The sequence below is a fragment of the Nicotiana tabacum genome, chromosome 14, assembly GCF_000715075.1.
Source record: "Nicotiana tabacum cultivar K326 chromosome 14, ASM71507v2, whole genome shotgun sequence".
Taxonomy (NCBI): Eukaryota; Viridiplantae; Streptophyta; class Magnoliopsida; order Solanales; family Solanaceae; genus Nicotiana; species Nicotiana tabacum.
The window spans coordinates 83,926,686-83,939,444 of NC_134093.1; positions in this window are offsets into that span (position 1 = coordinate 83,926,686).

Here is a 12,759-nt window from a genome sequence, read left to right on the forward strand (position 1 = left end):
AACAATGAATTAATACTATATTTTATTTTAATAATAATAATATATAATTAGATAATAATAATAATAATAATAATAATAATAACAATAAGAATAAGAATAAGAATAATAATAATAACAATAAGAATAAGAATAAGAATAATAACAATAATAATAATAACAATAAGAATAATAACAATAAGAACAATAATAACAATAATAATAATAATAATAATAATAATAACAACAACAATAATAATAATAATAATAATAATAATAATAATAATAATAATAATAATAATAATAATAATAATAATAATAATAATAATAACAATAATAATAATAATAATAATAATAATAATAATAATAATAATAATAATAATAATAATAATAATAATAATAATAATAATAATAATAATAATAATAATAATAATAATAATAATAATAGAGTACTGGTCGTTTGGCCCGCTAGAGGTGGGCTCGTGCCGGTCTTGTGGGCCGGTTCTTAGCTAGGAATCGTTAGGATCGGGCCCGTTTGGCCCGCCAAGAGACCGAGCCGGTACCAGGACCGGACCGGTCCCTTTGCGGGCCAAATGGACCCAACAGATATTTTGTTTTAAAAAAAGAGTCGTTTGGCTTTTGAAAAGAAAAGTTGTTGGGTGTTTAAAAAATAGTTGTTGGGTATTTTTTTTAAAAACCATTTAACTCCCCCCCCCCCAACTTAGTTTTAACCCCAAACTTTTTATTATTAAATTTTTTCCTATTTTCTACTATAAATACCCCCTCGTTCTTTCATTTTCTTACAAAATCAATATCAATCTATCAAAATTTCTCTCTAATTTTCGTCTATACTTGCTATAATTGTTTACTTTATCCAAAAAAATAGTGAAAAAATTGTGAGGTTGCTACTATTGCTTACTTTATTCCAAAAAATAGTCAAAATATATTGAGGTTGTTACAATTTGTGAAAAAATTGTGAAGTTGGTGAATAGGAGTCTTCAAGTCTTCAACGATAATCGATTTTCAACAAGTTGTTCGTCAATTCGGTAAACTCGTTCCAACTCTTAAGTCTTAATATTATAGTTTTGTTTGTTTTATTTATTTGCTATTACTTGATTAATTAAGATTTCTTCCTTAAGAAATATTTTTGGTAAAAGAAAGAATAAGGGAAAATCCAAGATTGACGAATCTAGTGGTACTGTTGTTCCTCCTCCCCTACCCCCGGCTCCCTGAACCAAACCCCATACCCGTCATACACCTGCTATTCTTGATACCGATAATAATTTATTACAATTTAGAGACAATGAATTTTGCCATAATATTGCATCCGGTGAACATTTAGATCATGAATTAATGAATGCTCTCTATTCTAATAATTATAATACTATTGATGAAAATGATGATGAGGAAATTGATCTTGATGAAACTCAACCAGACGATGATACACCCACTAGTCCTGCTCCTGATGTTGACCCAACTAGTGATAACACTGCTAATCCAAATGATGACCCATCTGATACTCCCATTACTTGCTGAGGATGCTGCTTCACCCGACAATGGAAGTGGCGATGACCAAGCTACTTTTCCGCCACTACCAACGAAACTTCCTTCGAACCTTGAAGGATTTATGAAGTTTGTAAGAGATAGCATGCAACTTGTATGAACAAAAATTAGTATGTATTATGTAACTTGTATTTTTGGCACTTCTTGATTAGTTCCTTTTTCTTCTCGATGGTGGTATTAGCACCTTGTTGTGCTCATTCCCTAAGGAGGAGGAAGACTAAGAAAGATATTGCCATATGTTTTATTGCTATAATAAAATTACAAAGCATTGCTTTGAATATCCTTTTACAATATTTTTGTCTTTAAATTTGAATTAAACAATTAGGTCACAATTCTATAATAAAATTACAAGGCATTGCCTTAGATGTTTTTTTAACATCTTTTTATCTCTAATTTATATTTAAATTTTAAAAAATAAATTATTGCTTAGTCGTGGGCCCATTTAGCCTATTGGGACCGCAAGCGCGGCCTATTTAGCCAGGGACCCTGAGTTCGTAGTCCCTGTCTCGGGCCGGTTCCTACAAAAAGAATGTTTAGCCTGTTTATTTAAGGCCTAATACCGGCCCGGGACCGCGGCCTATGAGAACGACCCGTTTGGCCCGTTTAGGAACTGGCCCGGCCTACTTGCCACCCTTACTCTCAGTAGAGGCAGCCTCACGCTCGGCGGCAGCAAGAACATCATTTTGGACTTAAGACCATTTTTCCTTGGCCTCTTGAAATTGTACCTTTAACAGGGCGGCCTCTTGGCTAAGGGTCATCAACTCCTGCTCGCTTTGCTGCAACCGATCCTCCAATTCACTGGCCTTGACAGCTTGTGCTTCCAGTGCCGGGAGGCAAACAACAATTTTATCCTGGTCAGCCAACCGGTGATCCCGCTCGGATCTGAGTTTTTCTTTATCGAGGATCAACTTCTGAAGGCCCTTGGAAGCAAGGAAGTTAGCCTGCAAAGCAAAATCTCAAATCAAAAATCTTGTCATAACAAGACAAGAAGAATTAATAAAATGATCAAATATCATACCGTTGTTGCGTTGTGCATGGAATTGTTTACCATACACTCCCCCGAAAGAGAGTATATTTTGTTCTTATCCTTTTCTGAAGCCAGCGGCTTCAGGTAATTGTCAAGTTCCACCGACCGGGATAGCAGATGGCTTTCGTTAGAGACTGAGAGGGAGACGCTCCTCCTCCTCCTCTGAGGATCTACGGAGGGGGGCGAATAGCTATGCCCCAAATTCCCATGGTCTGGGGATTGGGGAGGGGGAACATCCTCCTCTCAGGTGTATGCGGATGGTGGGAATGATGTATCAGTTGTTGGTGGTGAAGTCATGATTGGCGAAGAAGGAGATAAAGCTGATGGCATTGTGGGTTGAGAAGCAGCTGCGGTAAAAATAGTGCCAGTTATTGGATGCTCATCCTCCGAAGACGAAAGAGGCTCGGTGCCCAGCCTCACAGGACCGGGAGAAACGACTAGGGTTTAGAAGCGAGAATTGGCATCTTCCACTATATCACACTCTCCCCAAAGCATTTGGACGTCATCCTCGGTTGGTGTTATTAGCTCTTCAGATTGAGTATTCTATTGAGCTGATGAAGGTCGTCGTCTCCTCTATAGGGAAGCCCCTTCATCACTAGCTCCCCCATCATTATCGACGATCACAGTGGTTGCGGCTGGCTCGGGTGTGGCGTTCTTCACCCTTTTACTTTTACCCTAAGCCTTAGAGGAACGTCGCCTTTTTTGTTGCTTGTTCTCCGTCGAGGACTCCGAGAAGAAGCATCTGCACCAGAAGCAGGTCCGATGGCACTCGTTCGGGTGAAAGCCTCCTGCAGCAACCTCGCCGCATCTGTGGGATCAGCCAAAATGTCCTCTTCAGGGACAGTAACAGAACCATGCGGAAGACCAAAATTCAACGGAAAGAAAAGTTAGCCAATTTTCTTATACCGGAGGTAAAAACAAGATTAGTTCAAGAATCAACTTACCATGATTTTTGACATTCCACTCGTATTTGAGGGCCAGTACTTTCCACATACGGGTCCCATGCATGGTAATATCCAAAATCTTCTGGACCCACAGGTCCAAGCCTTCAACCCTTGGTGGTATCCACCGAGTTGTTGAAATAGTGAAAAGAGAAGGATCAGTAACAGTTTGAAACAACCTTTAATCAGGGAAAGAACAGACATTGAACTTATGTGTACGAGTCCATGACTCGTGGAAAGTCGGAGTTGTGGCCGGGATGAAGTCCCTGGTGGCAACCACAACGAACCGCTCCATCCATCTGCAGTTGTTGTCATCATCCATGCTGGTGAGCAAAGCATGGTGATCACATTTGCTGAAATTTATTACTCCCCCACGAAAGATTTTAGGGGAGTAAAGGTTCATCATGCGGGCCAAGGAAAGGTCTTCCCCCGTCTCCTGGCATAGCCACCGTAAATAGGCTACCGTCCGCCACACAGAGATCTTACCTGCGCCAAGCAGACTTGATACCGGTAGCAAAACTCTAAAATTACGGGGTCAAGTCCCCCGCTCAATGAGAATGGGCCCAAAGTAAAGGGATACGTATAAACGTATGTAAAACCTTCTTGGGAAAGGTTACTTGCTCCGCCATATCGGGAGTGATGATGTTCAAGTCATGGAAACCATAATCTTCCTTCACAGTAGGAATGCTAGAAGGACGGATGGAAGAAGGGTACACACCAACAGCCCGTGTGCGGGAGTTAGCAGAAGGAAACTTCTCCTCAAAATCCTTTGTTGTACTAAGCCTTTTGGGGATAATGGTACTCACCGTAGGAGGAGCAGCATCATCAGTGCTTTCTTTGTTTTTTGAAGAGCTGGAGTCCTTGGAGGATGAGGTCATGGTTTGCAGAAAGAAGTAAGAATTCTTTGAAGAAGAAGATTAAAGAGGAGTAAAAGATAGGAAGAGTTGGATGCGAAGAACTTGAGAGAGTTTTGAAAACCTGTGAAGTGTAAGAGAAGAATGATGAGGCGTATAAGTAAGGGAATAGGCGGCTAAAATCCTGGCCATGATTACCTCGAGAACCGACAAAAGTATTGATAAATCGTGGAGTGACGTATGTTCGGGGCAGCAAATGTGGAGAGACGTGCTTCTAATCAAGCGTCAGAAATTTTTCAGAGGAGATCAAAAAATTTCCCGCCAAGAAAGGTATCTTTACCAACTTCCCGATGACACAAAGATGTGACACTGGAAAGCAAAAGGACTATCTATATAAGATAAAATCGGTTCATATTAAATACTCATATAATAGAGTGACACGTGGAACCGGAGACAGATGGAAAACGAGACAAGTGGAAACCAAGACCGGGGGCAGCAGCTCTGGTTGGCACCGGGAAGCTGATCTCGTCCAAGTCACACCTCAATTTGAGGTTATGAAATGGTCGATGCAATAGTAATACCCAACAGAGAGTCAGGGTCGAATTTCACAGGGAGCTATATGAATGGGATTTAGAAGTATATATTGTGGTGAATTAGCTTGAACTATCTTAAATTACACTTCCACAAGATTTGGTTGATTCTAGATCTAGTTTAAACTAAGATTGCAAGATAAATAATTAAAACTAAGAAATTATTTTTGTTGTTGTTTTCAAATAATGTAAAAGGCCTAGGGCTATGACCTTCACCTAGGTGTTTGCCTAATGGGTTATAAACTGTAAAGCTTGTTTCGTTGGTCGGGGTGTATTATAGCTCTCAACACTCAAGTACCCACTCAATACCTCTCGGTAAGAGAGTGATTTTTTCCAGTTTGGCTTTCTCAAGTCCAAATGGGTATTGAACAAAACAGTTGATAAAATGCTCAAATCAGATTTTAATATCTCTAGGTTCAACCCTTTAATTGGGACTATCAATCTCTTGATTTTATCCCAAATTCTTATTAGCAAAGTTTTCCTAGACTAAATCTCTCTTTCTCAAGAAGAGACCAAGTCAATTAGGCATGAGATAATGTTTGCAACCATTAAATCTTCAAATAAAAGCAAGAACAAGGCTAGATAATCAATACCCAACCAAAAACAAGCAATAAATCAAATACCCATTAGGTTTACACACTAGGGTTGGGTCACAACCCTAGTTAGAAATCTAGCTACTCATAATGGGTATAGAAGAAAATAAAGAAGAAAAGATGATAAAACTCATATTGCAAGATTAAAAGATAAAAATCCAATGTTAAATCACCAAAGTAAGCTAAAGTTACCTAAAGAGGCAAGTAAAAACGGCTACAAGACTTTTAGTATTCCAAACTTTATTTCGTGAAACTGGTCTATTTATACAAAGCTGAAATTTTCGGACAAAAATGCCCTTTTGGAGGTTCTGTGACCGCACAATTCCATATGCGGTCCGCACTTCTCTTCAATCTTGACAGGAGTTGACTCTGCGGCCGCACAATTCTGGATTGCGGCCTCATCTCTCATATTCTGCAATCCGCACAATTCTTGGTGCAGCCGCACAGGGCTCTTCTGCGGACCGCATATTTCTGAGTGCGACCGCGTAGCTGATTTCTGTGGCCGCATAATTATTGTGTTGTCCGCATTTTTTTTTGAGCTTGAAATGAGACTCTCTGAACTTTATATCTTTCATAGCTTCTGCGGCCGCACAATAATTGTGCGGTCCGCACTTTACACTTGGACTCTATTAAATTTCCTTCACATTCTGCGGCCGCAGATGAAAATCTGCAGTCTACACTTGAGCTTCTGCGCCTGATTTTTGTCCTTGAGTTCAGATCATTCCTTCTTGAGTTGGCTTTCATCTTAGTGGCTCATTTTTCAATACTCCTGCAATTAAGCATATTTCATCAGTTTTCGAAAATATAATTAAGCACTTTTGGACTACAACAAAAGCTAAAAGGCGCTAATAAGTTGTCAAAATCCCCACTTATTAGAAGCCCCCGAAGGAAATATTGCTAATAAAGACAAATGAATGCCTGCCACCCGGTAGCATTCAATGAGGAATATTCTGCAGTATTAAATACACAGTCCGTTATAGAGAATTTTGGCATTTATAGTATGTCGTTACACATTGTTCAATAGCCCCCATGATTGTCATTTAAGAGAGGTTTGATCATAGGACCTTGTTCCTTAGGTGCAACTATAAATCGTGACCTCAACAACCATTGTAAGGATACGAATTTTCTGGTGAACTTATGCTATATACTATTCAAAAGCTCAATAATATTTTATTTCTTGTCTATTGATACTTGTATTACTGCCTCCGAAAGCTCTGCTCCCGGAACCAAGCTATATGTTGTCTTATCTCGATTTCAACGCTAAGTCTTGCATTTTATTTAATTTATTTATTATTTTGGGATCAAATCGATTCGTATGTCTATAAACCATGTTACAAATTCAACTGTACTGTTTTACAGATAACAATGATCAATAACAAAATTTAGTAATTATAATGCTTCAAGTATGATTATTAATTTAAATATTAACAATGGGAAGTTTTATTATGCATACATACAAAAAGAATATATTGTGACAGTTATTTCCTCTATTCTAATTTACTCGACATACTTTCCTTTTTATTATATCCCATAATGAATGTCATACTTCCTTATTTAAGGATTTAATTTTATATTTTTTATTTTAAAATATGTGTCTGATCAAACAACGCCACATAAAATTGGGACGGAAAGAGAATAATAAACAATTAAAAAGGAAGCTAACTGCCAGTAGTTGGACACTTGGACCCCAGTAGCAAGAATTTAACTGCATTACTTTAAACCAATTCTTTTACTGATTATTCTCCTGGCGTATGAGAATTAGTCCTAGGCCCCTATTATGCGTTCCCAACGGCCCCTGTTGAATGGTGATTAAAAAACGTCAAATTTGAATTACGGAACTTAGATTCTTTGGATATTAACAAGATTAGTAATACGATGACTAAGAAATGCCGAGATTATTATGCAAGAGTTGCCTACTTTAAGTGTATTTTTGGCTTTAAATACTCTTATTCACGTATTGTTAATAAATGTATTCTTATTCATGTAAAATAATACTTCACCTCCAATATAAGTTTCGGAAACCAAACTTTCTATTATTATGCGGAGATTATATTAGTATTACATAGTTTATATCTAAAAAATTTGTAAAACAAAGTTTTGTACGGAGATTAATATTTTTTATATCTCATACCAAACACCCCTCGGATACTTCCTCTTTTACTAATTTTCTAACACTTCTTTCTTAGTCTTATTGAGTCATTTCAATAAACTTTTTAAGTTAAGTTGGACTACATGAAAATAATTTTAAATTTAGAAAATGGTCAACGAAATGGTCTGGATATGCTCTCAATTAATAACTTGGGTCAATCATATCCTTTATGTTATAAAAGCGGGTTATATTTGTCCTTATTTTCAAACAACTGATGATTAGAGACAAAATTAGAAATTAAACTGTTTGCCCCTTGGGCGAATGGACAAGCAGAAACCTAATAATTCCTTTTAGTATGTATTTTTTACTCAACTAGATCTAAAATTATACTCCGACGACTCAATTCCCCTAGTGATCTCCAATTTGCTAATGAAGACGTATTTGGCCAGCTGGCTGACTAATTTGACGAGATATTTGCTAACTCTCACTCGTAACATGCCAAATAATACGTTTTAGTATGGATTTTTTACTTAACTAGATCTAAAATTTTACTTTGACTAATCAATTCCCCTACTGATCTCCAATTTGCTAATGAAGACGTAATACGGCCAGCATGCTGACTGACTCCGCGAGATACTTGTTATTGTTTGACCAAAAAGTATAACTTTCGGCTAAACTATTAAATTTATGTAATAGCGGGTTAAATCTAGTTAATGATAATAACTCTAGATACGAATTTTAAAAACGTGCGTGAGATGAACAGATCCAGTGAAGTGTTGACAATGACAAGCACAAAATGTTCATAAAGTATGAGCAATAATGGAGGTGTAACTAGTAATATATGACATTTAAGTAAATAGGAGGAATGATTCACCCAATAAAGGATGGATTGGACGAATGTTTCTCCTGACAATGATGAATGACAGATAAATCCAAGATTTGTTCGAACTATTCTCGGATCTGGTGAAAAAGTGTGGAATAATATCAGCTAGAATCTTGATGGAAAGGTAGTTTTTGTATCTTTACAAGAGAGGGAGAATCTTTTTGTAAAGTCTGCTCTTATCACCATGAATATTCCATCCCCTTTTCCCTCCCTATTTCCTTATTTGTGATATATCTCTAGCAAACCCTAATAGTACAAGTGAAGAGAATATTCACTTGAATATCCTATTTCAGAAACAAGTTGTTACTGCTCTGTCAGCGATGCTCGACCTCGGTCATTATTGACATCTCGACCACGAATCTTGATGCTCTCTGACCTACCTGGACTGACTCTTTCCTTATGCTATATTACCCTAAATATTCTAGGGCGGATTTTGTCCTATACAGTTAGTCCATCCGCTTATTGAGGCCGGCCTCAGGTGGGCTTGATGAGCGGATATTGTATAATGTGCTTGAAGCATTTGGACGACCTGAACGAGTCGTGATGATTGGGGCGAGTTGGCAGTGTGTCCCTTTGTGAGCCGTAATTTTTAGGGTTGTAATTCCCACGAACCAAGGTGACGTCATGGCGACAGACGTCATTATGACGCGATTTCCCTATATGTTGCTTCATTTCACGCGCGTCTTCTGATTGAGTCTTCCGCTTCGGTTGCAGTGCCAGGTAATGATGATTAATTCCTTGGTTTCGACGCTTGAGTTTTTATAAATAGGGTTGTGTGGGTAACATTTCAATTTTTACGAAACCCTTGCATCAAAGAACTCTGTATCTTCTTCTTCTTCCTCCATTATCGTGTATTTTCTTACCGGCTTTGGCGATTCTCGCTGCTTCTAACACTTCATTGTTTGAATATCCTCCCTTAAAAACATGGCTAATGTACCCTCTGTTTCCGGTATGGCAATTGACCCTGTCCCTTTGGCGGTGCTTGTTGATACCCAATATTTCCCTCATATTTTTCTAAATAGTATATATATCTTTTCAAAATGTCATTTTGCATCATTACTTAATTTACAAGATTTATACAAGCATTTTTCATACTTTTCAGAGCTTTTTCTTGCATTAAAATTACTTGAAAATTTGCTAATTATTCCCTTAAATTATTTTCAATAACTCAATTATCTTAATTTATTATTTTACACCCACACACATATTTTAAAATATATTTTTTTCGTTTCATATAATTATATCTATATTTTAGTTATTTATGTAATTTTTGCAATAATAGCCTATGTTCATACATAAGTGCTCTTTTATGACATTATTTGTGTCAAAATAGTATTTTATATTTTTATAATGCTAAATTATTATTCTAGTGCATAAATAATATCTTTATTTATTTATTTATTAAGTATTTTTATAAAACTTTTGGGATAAATTTCGTGTATTTAAATATAAGCCCAATTTTAAGTCCAATTTTCGGACCAAAATTGGCCCAATAACCTCAGCAACCCAACCAAATGACCCATTACCTTCTGACCCGCCCAGTTTCCTTTTCAATCTCAGCCGTTGATCTCAAATGATCAACTGCCCATAATAAATCCCTACCTCCCCTTATATCCCCATAACCCCAAACCCTAGAGACAAATCCCGCACCCCGCCGCCTCTGTATTCTCTCATCTCTCCTTCTCCATCCTTCAGAAACCCTAGTCACTTTCCCAATCTTCTCCAAATCTGAGCAAATCATGGATTCCTTATGTAATTTATTTACCTTTTACGTGCTACCTCGTTGTTACTTGCAAGACTATGGTGTTACTTAGTACTTGTCGAAACTTGGCAAGTACCATCTCTCAGATTCGGGCCCGTTCAACTTCAATTGCTAAGATCTGGACAATATGTCGTCCATATACACGGAAGAATAGTTGATTTTTCATACCAGTAGACGGATTTTAAAACATTGAACCCTAATTAGGGTTTGAATTTCAATTTCTTTCCTTTACTGGTTGCTTTATGATTGCATGTATATTTTTCCTTTCCTTGTTTATGTTTGATTGTCTTCTTTTCTTATTTACTTGTCTGATTTAACTACTATATAAATCCCTCCCTTAAATCCCCTTAAACGGATCTTAATCATTGTTATTCTCCCATTCCCATTCATTCCATTACTCTAAAATTTGAGACTTTGGCCAGCTGAAAGCCAAGGCCACCGAAATCATATTATTCAACCTCTCTTAGTGTGAGCACTGCCCTAGGTTCATTTAAAGCCCTTGGGAACTCTGACGCACTGAAAAATTTGGGGATTTTGTTGTCCTCTCCGTGTTACTGATAGGCAAGTTGTTGGTTCTTAATCTCTGCCTTATTAGCTCGTTAATTCTGCAAATTGGTGAGTAATAAGACTTTGGCAATGTATTCTCTTTCATTGATGTTCATGACATTCTGATTTTTGTGAATCAATACGATATTGTTTGCCTCTGTTCATGTTCATGTTCGTATTTGATTTCATTATCTTTTCCCCTGTTCATCTGAACCTACTTGAATTCTGGGTTTCATGCCTGTTATATGTGCGCAATTGAATAGTTTATGATTATTCTCAGCTTGTTATGCTACTCTGATTACTAGCTGCTCTTCAAAAGCCTTTCCTCATGCTTTGCCTTAGGTTTCTGCATTTCTTAAGGATGTTATCTCCTGCCTAGAACTTGTTTGAGTGAATTTCTTTCCAATGAATCTCTCATGCATGTTCTACTGCTCTTCTGCTTACATGAACTTTATGTGTCCATTATTGTCTCAATGTTTTAGCCTAATATATTGCTACTTTGGTATTTGGTCAATCTTGCGTTCTTCAGTATTGCCAGGTTTCTAGTTAAACCCCAATACACTTGGTTTTACCATTATGACTGGTTTAAGTTCTAAAGTTTGTCTATCCTATGACCTTAAGATTGACATATCTTCCTACCATGATCCTTGGACTTAGAAACCTTTGTGATTAAGATTCTTATCGACTGCTATAAATCATGCCTACTTGCTTGTTTACTTGCCATTCTCTGACTATAATTTTGGTAGACCGTCATGCCTTAATCTCCTAGATTTTAGTCTCTTTTAGGGCTATTTGTGCTTTGCTATAATCCTGTTATTCTGAAAACTAAGCATGTGTGCTTGCCATGTTGATCTAAGTGATATGCCTCCTCAATTCTACTAATGTTGCACATACTGCTCTTTCACTTGTTTGAACTTATATTGTCATTCTTTATGCTAAAACTACTCTATTAAAATTGTGCTCTGTTGATCCTTCAACTTTTCATAATTAGACCCCCCGCTTGAAATTTTCTTAAGTTGCTTTTGACCACTTCTGTGGTTAAAACCTCTTTAGTAATAGTCTGTTGTCAATCATGTCCAAAATGCAAACGTGAATTTGCTTATGCGTGTCCTGCCAACATGCCACACGAATTTGCTTATGCTTTATAGTCTTGGGAAATAAGCATGTGGACTTTCTACTCTGTTCAATTTGTTCAACACATAGTATATTGCTTGTGTGGCCATGTCCTTCATTTGGGCCTGGTATTTGGTTTTATGTGATGCAGGGCTTGGCTGTTGGACCCAGACTTACTAGACTGATCTTATGAGTGGGAATTCGAGGCTATTGGAGCTATCGAAGGCCTGGAAAATACTGGGTTATCTGTATTGAGCCTGCCGTTGGGCCTATAGTGGTCTGCTTATGTAATTATTCAGATTTAGTTCTGGGTCTGTAATAATCTTATAATTGAACAGACGAGGTGATTAATAAAAGAGGCAGGGTACTTTAATTCTCGCATAGTGGGTAGAAAGCATGCCTATAGGACTTATGTGCTCTATTTGTTATTTTGACTCTTATGTGTTGCACACTAGTAGAGATCATGCCTATAGTAATCACACACTCACTCAACCTGTTTACTATCAAAACATGAACTTAGGTACTTTATTTGTTCCCCATCTCTATTGTTGTGTGTTACTAGATAGCATGCCTATAGGATCGCTAATGCCAATCTAGAAATCATGCCTATAGGACTTTAATTGACTAATTTGCTATTGTTATTGTTATCATATTGCTCGCCTAGAAAATATGCCTATAGGGGCTAAGTATTACAAAAAATCAGTTTCAATTGCCAATCATTAAAAATCATGTCTATAGGGTATTGTCACTCGCTTAAAATGGTTTATGAGATCAACGTTGTTAATGCTGGACTCTCAAACACTGTTTCATTGCTTAACTATG